At 37.8% G+C, this 13959-nt stretch overlaps 1 non-coding gene across 1 annotated transcript; it reads right to left on the bottom strand.

The window, feature by feature from the left end:
* Window positions 1–10271: 10271 nt before the first annotated feature.
* On the bottom strand, window positions 10272–10379 carry LOC112713937 (small nucleolar RNA R71). The gene has a single exon (XR_003158896.1). It is a non-coding gene; the product is annotated as a small nucleolar RNA R71 (small nucleolar RNA).
* Between the last annotated feature and the right edge of the window lie 3580 nt (window positions 10380–13959).

Raw genomic sequence — 13959 nt, 5'->3', positions numbered from 1 at the left:
GATATGCTATATTTGATGACTGCGACATTCATCCCGGCTTATATGATTTGTTCTATATCTTAAGAACTTATGCATGCTAATTTTCATGAATTTATGTATGAAATTACGTATGCTATCACTTCTTAACTTTATATATCTCGGTACTTGTATCGTAGCTGTATGGAAAAGGTAACTAGGTAAGTATTCAATTATTTCTTTGAAACGATACTTTTTTAGTTTTTTAAGTATATCATCCATCTCATTTAACAAAATAAATAAAAGAAAAAAACTCATTCTAATCCAACCCCTTTCATTGGATTATACTACAAGAAAATATGGCTATTACCACGCTTAAAAAAATGCTGAAAAATGAAAAAAAGTGTGGCCCTAAAAAACAAAATATGACTATTGCCACATTTTTAAAACTTGTATTTTATTGTCACGTTTTATAAATATAACATGAAAAATATGACCAAATGAAACTTTAAAACAAATACTGGTAGCAAAAGCGTGGCTATTGCCCTTTTTAAACTACGTTTTTAAAGTGTGATTTAAAAGAGGTAACGGCAGGATATTTTTCTAGCATGAGGCTGAGCTAGTGAGGACACCTTGTTTTCCTAATAAATGATAAAATATAAATTACTAAACAATAGGATTGTGTATTTGGATGTTTCCATTTTTACCAACCTAATAAATTTAGTCTGAATTGATTTTTTTTTTTTTGAAAATATCAAACTCAATCCAAACAACATTTTAAAGTTAATGATGGTCAAGTACGCCACTTTGATTATTATTGCCATTAATTTGAGTTTTCGGGTTGCATTGGTTAAGCTGCTTTACACCCATAATAATTAATTAATAACCAATTCTTAATTTAGAACCTTGTTTTACATGCATCTTCTTTTCATATTACTACTTATTTATGTATATTGGATTATTGGTATACATAACATTCATTCATTCCGAAAATCCGAACCGGAAAAAATAAAATGAAAAAGAAAGGAAGATAATGCAATCTTCTCATAAAAATATGCTACAATTTAGCTAACTTTAAAAACTCATAGATGAACTTTAACATAACTATTAACTAGTAATAGAATGCGAATAGTATAAAGCTAAATCATAAGATCCGTACGGTTATGATATGAGAATATAAATCAGATATAGGGGATTATAAAAAGGAAGAGAATCACCTTGCAAACAATCTTTATCCAAAATCTAATCTCATTTGGTTGATGGTAGGACTTTAAATGGATGGACTTGATTCCAATCATCGAAATAGTAATTCACTATATCTGTGGCCATGGCCAACTGTAGTGACCATCTTGTCAGAAAAGAAAAAAAAAAACCAAAGGTAATGTATATGCTGGAATAAAATTAAAATAGATAATGTAATTATTTTTTATTATTTAACGCATTAAGTTTTATTATATTTTTTCATTATATATATAATATCATATTTTTTACTAAAAAATCTTGTGTTTGGTCTTTATTATTCTTCATTTTATTAAAAAAGATGAAATTTTAGCCCAAGACAAAAATAAATTAATGTATAACTATATTTTAAGTCTATATTAAAAAAGATTAATTTTTACATGAGAGAATTAAATAGTATAATTATTTTTATTTTTTTTATCTAACTGTTTAAATAAACTTTTAAAAAAAAATTGTCCCGTAATATAATTAATATAATCAATAAAGCTTATTGTATATTAATTACCAAGTGATAGCGTGCCAATAAGCCCAAACATTGACCAAGTTACAGTAGAAAAAATGATATCAGTACAAGATATTAGATTAGTTTAAACAGCAAAGCCCAATACAAAGAGAATAAAAAAAATTCCATTTTGGATGAAGAATTTTGTTAGCAAATGATGATGACGGTGTGAAACAGAGAATTATTTCTCTTGAATGAGTTCGAGAGTTGGTTACGGGATTTTTTTTTAGAGTGGAGGAAGCATATATTTTATTTTCATGTATGCATGAATTGTAAGGTTTTGTAAAGAGTCTCACTAGAAGAAGGAAATTTCATCTTACGTATTCTGTGTTCTTTCTATTTTATTCAACAATAATAATTCATACACTACTTTTTCTTATAATTTTTTACTTGCATTCTTATAATATTGTTACAATTAATCTTGATCTGAGTTATCAATGGTGCTCTCATTGAGAGAGAAGGTTGGCTTTCAAAAAATTCTAGAAAAAAAAAATATCGATGCTCTGCAACAGAATCATGTGGAGGTCGTCAGTTAAGTCTCTATTACGAGTGTGTAGATAGATGATTTGGAAGAGTCACTGAGAAATTTAAAGCATGTTGACGGAAGCTCTCAGATTGAAGTGACACCAGACAGTGATGCGGGATCCTCAACCTTTCATTCGCAACCATCATTTTACCAACCAAGAGGTACAAAAGTTGATTTACCAGTTTTTTATGGTGAAAGTAATGTGGATGAATGAATTTTTAAAGTGAAAGAGTATTTTGAATAACTTGTTGTACCTGTGGAGATGAGAATTAGGATGATTTCTTTCTATTTGTTTGGAACTGCATATTCTTGGTATCATTGAGGGTGGGGGGATTCAATAATCATATTATGCATACTTGGTCGTCTTTTCTGAATACTTTGCTTGTCAGGTTTAGTCGGGATCCGTACTACGACTCTAAGGCTATCCTCAAAGAATTAAAGCAAACCAATATAGTGGCCAAATACCAAGGGCAGTTTGAAGATCTAACCAATCAGGTTACATGCCTCAGTGATGATTGGGTGATCTCCTTATTCATTGAGGGTCTTTAAGAGTACCTGAAATGTGAGTTATTGTTAGCTAAGCCGACTTCATATGTTAATACAGTATCATTGGCAAAGATCTATGAGTAGAAATATGCAATGAACTCGAACCAAAAAACCAACATCACACACACACCAAATACCACCAAATCTATACAAACCTCATTCCACACCAGCTTTAACAATTCATCCATGAACCGCTCCCAGAACAAATTAGTCATTCTTAACTCTCTCTTTCACATACAACCAAACAACTACACAAGAAACTCACCATCTAGCCCTATTTTTAAGAAACTTTCGGCTAAAATTAAGATGAAGAGGAATAAAGGCCTATGTTACTAGTGTGAGGATAAGTGGGTATCTGGGCATAAATGTAAAATCTCTTGTTACTTGTTGATCGGAGAGAAAAAAATGCATGAGATCTTAAAGGAATTCGAAACAGAAGTTGTTTATACACCAGACATGGAAGGGCCAATTGTGATAAAGGTGCTCCAACCGGAGGTTAGTTTTAGTGCCATGACGGGTCAATATCATTTCGAGTACGGGACCTATAATGGACAGCCGATTATAGTGCTGATTGATGGGGGAAGTTTCCCTAATTTTATGAAGGTAAGTGTGGCAGAGAGACTCGAGTTTCCAATTCAGCAAATCACACCACTTCAGGTTCTAATTGGTAATAGAGATATGATTGGTTGCAAGGCTTATTGTGAAAATATCCCTCTAGTAATGCAGGGGTATCAATTTTTCATTAGCACCTTTGTGTTAGTTCTAAAGGGGCTGATATTGTCCTAGAGGTTCATTAGATGATGTGCCTCGGCTATGTTACTACGAATTATGGGTTGCTTATGATGGAATTCATGGTAAATATATTTTGGTAAAGCTTCAAGGTGAGTGGTTGCTCCAACCTGATGCTATTAACAACAAAATATTCTAAAGGATAGTTTCTTCAGAGGTTTTCACTACTTTGTACCATCTAAAAGTGGTGAATGACGATAAAGAAGGAAAAAGTTTGCTACAGCCCAAATTACAACAATTATTAGGAGAGTACAGTCAGATTTTCGAAGAGCCAACTCATTTGTCCCCTCACCGCAATATTGATCATACCATCACTCTGGACCTGGAATCACAATCGGCGTGTGTTCGATCTTATAGGTATCCTCATTTTCAGAAAGAGGATATTGAGTGTTTGGTGGTAGAAATGCCTGAGACTAGCACAATTCGGGATAGTCAGAGTACTTTTTCCAGCCCAGTTTTATTGGTTAAGAAGAAAGATGGGAGTTGAAAATTTTGTACCGATTATAAGGCCCTAAACGTAATCACTATTAGGAATAAATTTTATATTCCCACCATTGACGAGATATTAGATGAACTATTTGGTGCAGCCTATTTTTCTAAGATTGATTTGCAGTCCAATTATCACCAAATCGGAATGAATAAGAATTCTATTCCCATGACGGCTTTCTGCACGCATCAAGAGCATTATAAGTTTGTAATGATGCCATTCGTCTCACTAATTCTCCTTCAACTTTTCAAGCTACAATGAATAAGGTTTTTCATCGTTACTTGTGGAAGTTTGTTGCTATTTTTTTTGATCATATCCTAGTCTATAGTAAGACTTTGAAAGACGACTTATATCATCTTGGACTCACACCTACTACCCTTTTCCAGCACCAGTTGTTTGTTAAGAGGTCAAAATGCCTCTTTGGCTGGAAAAAAGTAGAGTATTTAGGACACATCATGAGGGAAGAGAGGGTGATTGTTGACTCGTCTAAAATAGAGGTGATTCAAGTATGGCAAAAATCTATTTCTTCTCAAACAATTACGGGGCTTTCTCAGATTAATGGATTATTACTTTAAATTTATGGCCAACTACGCCCAAATTGCTCACCCTTTGACTGAGTTACTTAAGAAAAATAATTTTCACTGGAGTGAGGCTGTGAATAAAGTGTTTGAGCAACTAAAGATTACCATGATTTATACACGAATCCTAACATTATCTAATTTTTCTATGCCTTTTACAGTTGATATCGATGCACCCCACAAGGACATTGGCGTAATTTTAATGTAAAATACACACCCTCTGGCTTATTTTAATAAAAAACTGGCCCCGAGGATGAGCTTTACTTCGGCCTGCATCAGGAAGCTTTATGCTATTACATAGATTGTGGCTAAGTTGTATCACTATCTACTTGGCAAGAAGTTTATTATAAAGACAGATCATCAGAGGTTAAAGTAACTAATGTCGCAGGTGATTTCAACACTGGAGCAATAATACTACTTGGCTAAATTGTTGGATTACAAATTTGAAATTGAATACAAGGCTAATAGATTAAATCAGGTTGCTGATGCACTCTCACGCCATCCTAATTCTAAGACTCTGTTTGCTTTTCACAGCCTTATTACAGTACAATAATCTCTTTTGGAGTCTCTCAAGTTGGATAATAATCATTGTCTTATCATGGTACAGTTACATCAGCAACTTAAGGAGGGTAAGCTTAGTGCAGATTATGGGGTAAGAGACAATCTGCTGCTATATCAAGGGAAATTCTGGGTTCCTAACTATAATGAAATTCACAAATTGCTTTTATATAAGTTTTACAACTTGGTACATGGGGGCCATGGTGAATTACTCAAAACTTACAAATCATTAGTGGAATTATTCTTTTGACCAGGTATGAGAACTACTGTCCAGAAATTTGTAGAACAATGTTTGGATTGTCAAATGATTAAGTATGTTCTGACTTGTCCACAAAGACGACTGCAATCTCTTCCAGTGCTAGAGTAATTGTGGATTGAGATTCACTTGTTTTTATTATACAATTACCAAAATATGTGAGATGCACGACCATTTTAGTAGTGGTGGACAAATTCACTAAAATGGGTTACTTTACAACTCTTAAACATGGGTTTGATGCAAAGGATGCGACCAAGGCTTTTATTAACTCAGTGGTTAAGCTATATGGGTTCTCTGTCACTATGGTCTCGGATAGAGATTCCTTCCTAAGCAAATTCTAAAAAACTTTGTTTGAATTTGGTGGAACTAAACTCTATTACAACACTACCTATCACCCTCAAAGTGATAGTCAGACAGAGGTGATCAATTGTACCTGGGAGTAATACTTGAATTAGTGATCTTTCTTTCTCTCTTTGGCTGAACTATATTATAACAGTTCTCATTCCTTTCTTAATATGTCACCACATGAGGCCCTATTTGAGTTTCCAATGCGAATCCTGCCTGGCTACTTACCGGGTTCCACCACGGTCCTAGCCATGGATAAATTTCTAAGGGTGCGGGAAGCGTTGCATTGAGAGCTACGATATTCCCTCCAATGTGCACAAAAGAAAATGAAGAAGCAAGCGAATCAACACCGTTGAGAGAAGATTTTTGAAGTCGGGATTGAATTTTGTTAAAAGTTAGACTCTACCGCCAGAAATTCCTAACATACAGTGCCCATAACAAATTAAATAAATGATTCTACAGTCCATTTCAGACTACCTACAAAATAGGAAATGTAGCATACCGTTTAGCCTTGCCGGCTAGTTGCACCTTGAATCTGGTGTTCTATGTTGGCTGCATTGAAGGCTGATGAGCGGATAATTTGTATGCTTTTTGGCATTGTTTTTAGTATGTTTTTAGTATGATCTAGTTAGTTTTTAGTATATTTTTATTAGTTTTTAGTTAAAATTCACCTTTCTGGACTTTACTATGAGTTTGTGTGTTTTTCTGTGATTTCAGGTATTTTCTGGCTGAAATTGAGGGACCTGAGCAAAAATCTGATTCAGAGACTAAAAAGGACTGCAGATGCTGTTAGATTCTGACCTCCCTGCACTCGAAGTGGATTTTCTGGAGCTACATAAGCCCAATTGGCGCGCTCTCAACGGCGTTGGAAAGTAGACATCCTGGGCTTTCCAGCAATATATGATAGTCCATACTTTGCCCAAGATTTGATGGCCCAAACCGACGTTCAAAGTCACCCTCAGAATTCCCAGCGTTAAATGCCGGAACTGGCACAAGAATGGGAATTAAACGCCCAAACTGGCACCAAAGCTGGCGTTTAACTCCAAGAGGAGTCTCTACACGAAAATGCTTCATTGCTCAGCCCAAGCACACACCAAGTGGGCCCGGAAGTGGATTTTTATGTCATTTACTCATCTCTGTAAACCTTAGGCTACTAGTTCTCTATAAGTAGGACCTTTTACTATTGTATTTTCATCTTTGGATCTGGGGATCATTTTAGATCTTTTGATCATCTTTGGACATCTAGTTCTTAGATCATTGGGAGGCTGGCCATTCGGCCATGCCTAGACCTTGTTCTTATGTATTTTCAACGGTGGAGTTTCTACACACCATAGATTAAGGTGTGGAGCTCTGCTGTACCTCGAGTATTAATGCAATTACTATTGTTCTTCTATTCAATTCCGCTTGTTCTTGTTCTAAGATATCACTTGTTCTTCAACTTGATGAATGTGATGATCCGTGACACTCATCATCATTCTCACCTATGAACGTGTGACTGACAACCACCTCCGTTCTACCTTCGATTGGGTGAATATCTCTTGGATTCCTAATACACGATGCATAGTTGATCGCCTGACAACCGAGTGCTCGCCTGACAAACGAGCCAGCCATTCCGTGAGATCAGAGTCTTCGTGGTATAGGCTAGAACTGATGGCGGCATTCAAGAGAATCCGGAAGGTCTAACCTTGTCTGTGGTATTCTGAGTAGGATTCAATGATTGAATGACTGTGACGTGCTTCAAACTCCTGAAGGCGGGGCGTTAGTGACAGACGCAAAAGAATCACTGGATTCTATTCCGGCCTGATCGAGAACCGACAGATGGATAGCCGTGCCGTGACAGGGTGCGTTGAACGTTTCCACTGAGAGGATGGGAGGTAGCCACTGACAACGGTGAAACCCTTGCTTAAGCTTGTCATGGAAAGGAGTAAGAAGGATTGGATGAAGACAGTAGGAAAGCAGAGAGACGGAAGGGAAGGCATCTTCATACGCTTATCTGAAATTCCTACCAATGAATTACATAAGTATCTCTATCTTTACCTTTATGTTTTATGCGTTTATCACCATACCCATTTGAGTTTGCCTGACTAAGATTTACAAGGTGACCATAGCTTGCTTCATACCAACAATCTCTGTGGGATCGACCCTTACTCGCGTAAGGTTTATTACTTGGACGACCCAGTACACTTGCTGGTTAGTTGTGCGAAGTTGTGTTTATGCCATGGTATTGAACACCAAGTTTTTGGTTTCATTACTGGGGATTATTTGATTTGTGAAAAGTATTGATCACAATTTCGTGCACCAAGTTTTTGGCACCGTTGCCGGGGATTGTTGAGTTTGGACAACTGACGGTTCATCTTGTTGCTTAGATTAGGTATTTTTTTTCGGAATTCTTGAAGATGAATTCTAGAGTTTCATGATGATTTGTTGAAGTCTGGCTGGCTGTGAAGTCATGTCTAATTTCATTGGACCGAGGTTTCAACTTATCATCACAAGAGCTTGTTGATTTTTATCAATCTTGCTGTTGGAGCAGTGATCTGCTAAGGCTTGGCTGGCCATTGGCCATGTCTAGTGTTTTGGACCGAAGCTTTCCTTGAAAGCTTGGCTGGCTGTGAAGCCATGTCTAATTCCTGGACCGGAGTCTTAGACTAAACATTGCATGATTCCTGGAGTTCTCATTAAGAATTTTGATACCTTTATCTTCTTTTTCCACTTAATTTTCGAAAATCACACAAAAAAAAAAAATTTACAAAGTCATAAAATCCAAAAAAATATTTCTTGTTTGAGTCTAGTGTCTCATGTTAAGTTTGGTGTCAATTGCATGCATTCATTCATGTGTCTTAGTGATCTTCAAGATGTTCTTGATGATTTCTTACTCTAATCTTTAAATTCTCTTGACTTGAGTGTTTTGTGTATCTCATATGCATTCTCATTAGTGTCAGTAGTATACAAACTGCTAAGTTTGGTGTCTTGCATGCATTGTTATTTGATTCTTGTTGCATTTTGATTTTTTCTTATTATTAAAAATCCAAAAATATATTTAATTTGTGTCTTCTCAAGTCAATAATACAGAGAATTGAAGATTCAGAACATACAGCAGAGGAATTACACAGAAAAAGCTGGGCGTTCAAAACGCCTAGTGAAGAAGGACAGACTGGCGTTTAAACGCCAGCCAGGGTACCTGGTTGGGCGTTTAACGCCCAAAAGGGTATAGTTTTGGGCGTTAAACGCCAGAATGTGCACCATTCTGGGCGTTTAACGCCAGGATGGTACAAGAGGGAAGATTTTGTTTTTAATGCAGATTTTTTTTTCAGATTTCAAACTTTTTCAAAATCAAATCTTTTTCAAATCATATCTTTTCAATCATATGTTTTCAAAATCAATTTTCTTCTATTTTTAAAAATACTTGCTATCAATTAATGATTTGATTCAACATTTCAAGTATGTTGCCTTTTCTGTTGAGAAAGGTTTAATGTTTGAATCATATCTTTTCTTGTTAGCCAAGTTTTTAATTTTCAAAATCAAATTTTTTAAAATGTTTTTCAAATCATATCTTCTCAATCACATCTTTTTAAAAACCAATCATATCTTCTTAACCACATCTTTTTCAAAATAAATTTCAATCAAATCTTTTTGATTTCTAATTTCAAATTCTTTTTCAAAAATCACTTGATTTATTTCCCACTTTTGTTTTCGAAAATTATCAATCAAAGTTTTTCAAAATGTTTTCAAAATCTTTTACTTAATTTTCGAAAATTACTTCCCTTCTTCTCACATCCTTCTGTTTATGGACTAACACTATTCCTTAATGCAAAATTCGAACTCCATCTTCTTTGATAAGTTCGAATTTTCTACTTCTGCCTTCTATTTTTCTTTTCCTCTGACACCTCAAGGAATCTCTATACTGTGACATAGAGGATTCCACATTTTCTTGTTCTCTTCTCTTTCTTATGAGCAAGAGCAAGGACAAAAGCATTCTTGTTGAGGCTGATCCTAAACCTGAAAGGACCTTGAAGAGAAAGCTAAGAGAAGCCAAATCACAACTCTCTGTAGAGGACCTAACAGAAATCTTCAAAGAAGAAGAACCCATGGCAGCCGAAAACAACAACAATGCCAACAATGCAAGGAAGGTGCTGGGTGACTTTACTGCACCTACTCCCAACTTTTATGGGAGAAGCATCTCTATCCCTGCCATTGGAGCAAACAACTTTGAGCTTAAGCCTCAATTAGTTTCTCTAATGCAACAGAATTGCAAGTTCCATGGACTTCCATTGGAAGATCCTCATCAGTTCTTAGCTGAATTCTTGCAAATCTGTGACACTGTCAAGACTAATGGGGTTGACCCTGAGGTCTACAGACTTATGCTATTCCCTTTTGCTATAAGAGACAGAGCTAGGACATGGTTGGACTCACAACCTAAAGAAAGCCTGGACTCTTGGGAAAAGCTAGTCAATGCCTTCTTGGCAAAGTTTTTTCCACCTCAAAAATTGAGTAAGCTTAGAGTGGAAGTCCAAACCTTCAGACAGAAGGAAGGAGAATCCCTCTATGAAGCTTGGGAAAGATACAAACAATTAATCAGAAAGTGTCCTTCTGATATGCTTTCTGAATGGAGCATCATAGGTATTTTCTATGATGGTCTCTCTGAACTATCCAAAATGTCTTTGGATAGCTCTGCTGGAGGATCTCTTCATCTGAAGAAGACGCCTACAGAAGCTCAAGAGCTGATTGAAATGGTTGCAAATAACCAATTCATGTACACTTCTGAAAGAAATCCTGTGAACAATGGGACTAGTCAGAAGAAAGCAGTTCTTGAGATTGACACTCTGAATGCCATATTGGCTCAGAACAAAATATTGACTCAACAAGTCAATATGATTTCTCAAAGTCTGTCTGGAATGCAAAATGCACCAAGCAGTACTAAGGAGGCTTCATCTGAGGAAGAAGCTTATGATCCTGAGAACCCTTCAATGGAAGAGGTGAATTACATGGGAAAATCCTATGAAAACACCTATAATCCTTCATGGAGAAATCATCCAAATCTCTCATGGAAGGATCAACAGAGACCTCAACAAGGTTTCAACAATAATAATGGTGGAAGAAACAGGTTTAGCAATAGCAAGCCTTTTCCATCATCTTCTCAGCAACAGACAGAGAGTTCTAAGCAGAATACCTCTGACTTAGCAACCATGGTCTCTGATCTAATCAAAACCACTCAAAGTTTCATGACTGAAACAAGGTCCTCCATTAGAAACTTGGAGGCACAAGTGGGTCAGCTAAGCAAGAGAATTATTGAACTCCCTCCTAGTACTCTCCCAAGCAATACAGAAGAAAATCCAAAAGGAGAATGCAAGGCCATCAACATGGCCGAATTTTGGGAGGAAGGAGAGGCAGTGAACGCCACTGAGGAAGACCTCAATGGACGTCCACTGGCCTCCAATGAGTTCCCCAATGAGGAACCATGGGAATATGAGGCTCAAAATGAGACCATAGAGATTCCATTGGACTTACTTCTGCCATTCATGAGCTCTGATGAGTATTCTTCCTCTGAAGAGGATGAGTATGTCACTGAAGAGCAAGTTGCTAAATACCTTGGAGCAATTATGAAGCTAAATGACAAGTTATTTAGAAATGAGACTTGGGAGGATGAACCCCCTTTGCTCACCAAAGAACTGGATGACTTGTCTAGGCAGAAATTACCTCAAAAGAGACAGGATCCTGGGAAGTTTTCAATACCTTGTACCATAGGCACCATGACCTTCAAGAAGGCCTTGTGTGACTTAGGGTCAAGTATAAACCTCATGCCTCTCTCTGTAATGGAGAAGCTAGGGATCTTTGAGGTACAAGCTACAAAAATCTCACTAGAGATGGCAGACAACTCAAGAAAACAGGCTTATGGACTTGTAGAGGATGTTCTGGTAAAAGTTGAAGACCATTACATCCCTACTGATTTCATAGTCCTAGAGACTGGGAAGTGCATGGATGAATCCATCATCCTTGGCAGACCCTTCCTAGCCACAGCAAAGGCTGTGATTGATGTTGATAGAGGAGAGTTGATCATTCAAGTGAATGAAGAATCCTTTGTGTTTGAGGCTCAAGGATATCCCTCTGTCACCATGGAGAGGGAGCATGAAGAGCTCCTCTCCAAACAGAGCCCCCACAGTCAAACTCTAAGTTTGGTGTTGGGAGGCCACAACCAAACTCTAAGTTTGGTGTTGAACCCCCACATTCAAACTCTAATTTTGGTGTTGGGAGGTTCTAACATGGCTCTGAGCATTTCTGAGGCTCCATGAGAGCCCACTGTCAAGCTACTGACATTAAAGAAGCGCTTGTTGGGAGGCAACCCAATGTTATATTTTGACTATTTTCCTTTGTTATTTTATGTTTTTTGTAGGTTGATGATCATGAGAAGTCACAAAATCAATGAAAAAAGCAAAAACAGAATGAAAAACAGGAAGAAAAACAGCACACCCTGGAGGAAGAACTTACTGGCGTTTAAACGCCAGTAAGGCTAGCTGTTGGGCGTTTAACACCCATTCTGGCACCATTCTGGACGTTTAACGCCAGAAAGGGGCACCAGACTGGCGTTAAACGCCAGAAAAGGGCAAGAAGCTGGCGTTAAACGCCAGAAATGGGCACCAGCCCGGCATTTAACGCCAGAAATGGCTAGAAACGCATTTTTGCATGCCATTTGGTGCAGGGATGACTTTTCCTTGACACCTCAGGATCTGTGGACCCTACAGGATCCCCACCTACCCTACCACTCTCTCTCTTCTTCACCCATTCACCAAACACCTCTTCCCCAAAAACCCTTCACCTATCAAATCCCATCTTTCTCTTCACCACTCACATCCATCCTTCACAAAACCCCACCTACCTCACCATTCAAATTCAAACCACTTTCCCACCCAAACCCCCCCTCAAATAGCCGAACCATCACCACCCCCCACTCCTATATAAACCCCTCTTCACTCCTTCATTTTCACACAACCTAAACACCACTTCTCCCCTCTTTGGCCGAACACAAAGCCATTCCCTTCTTCCTCATTTCTTCTTCTTCTACTCTCTTCTTTCTTCTTTTGCTCGAGGACGAGCAACCATTTTAAGTTTGGTGTGGTAAAAGCATTGCTTTTTGTTTTTCCATAACCATTTATGGCATCCAAGGCCGGAGAAACCTCTAGAAAGAGGAAAGGGAAGGCAAAAGCTTCCACCTCCGAGTCATGGGAGATGGAGAGATTCATCTCAAGGGTGCACCAAGACCACTTCTATGAAGTTGTGGCCTTGAAGAAGGTGATCTCCGAGATCCCTTTTTCACTCAAAAAGAGTGAATATCCGGAGATCCGACATGAGATCCGAAGAAGAGGTTAGGAAGTTCTTACCAACCCCATTCAACAAGTCAGAATCTTAATGGTTCAAGAGTTCTATGCCAATGCATGGATCACCAAGAACCATGACCAAAGTATGAACCCGGATCCAAAGAATTGGCTTACTATGGTTCGGGGGAAATACTTGGATTTTAGTCCGGAAAATGTAAGGTTGGCATTCAACTTGCCCATGATGCAAGGAGATGAACATCCTTACACTAGAAGGGTCAACTTTGATCAAAGGTTGGACCAAGTCCTCACAGTCATATGTGAAGAGGGCGCCCAATGGAAGAGAGATTCAAGAGGGAAGCCGGTTCAATTGAGAAAGCATGACCTCAAACCCGTGGCTAGAGGATGGTTGGAGTTTATCCAACGCTCAATCATTCCCACTAGCAACCGGTCCGAAGTTACCATAGACCGGGCTATCATGATTCATAGCATCATGATTGGAGAAGAAATAGAAGTTCATGAGGTTATATCTCAAGAACTTTATAAGGTGGCGGACAAGTCTTCTACCTTGGCAAGGTTAGCCTTCCCTCATCTCATTTGTCACCTCTGTTATTCGGTTGGAGTTGACATAGAGGGAGACATCCCTATTGATGAGGACAAGCCCATCACTAAGAAGAGGATGGAGCACACAAGAGACCCCACTCATCATGAGATCCCTGAGATGCCTCAAGGGATGCACTTTCCTCCACAAAACTATTGGGAGCAACTAAACACCTCCCTAGGAGAATTAAGTTCCAACATGGGACAATTAAGGGTGGAGCACCAAGAACACTCTGTCCTTCTCCATGAAATTAGAGAAGATCAAAGAATC

The sequence above is a fragment of the Arachis hypogaea genome, chromosome 9 (genome assembly GCF_003086295.3).
Source record: "Arachis hypogaea cultivar Tifrunner chromosome 9, arahy.Tifrunner.gnm2.J5K5, whole genome shotgun sequence".
NCBI classification, from domain to species: domain Eukaryota; kingdom Viridiplantae; phylum Streptophyta; class Magnoliopsida; order Fabales; family Fabaceae; genus Arachis; species Arachis hypogaea.
Note: the sequence above shows the minus strand (reverse complement) of the source record. Positions and strands in the feature narration are given on the sequence as shown.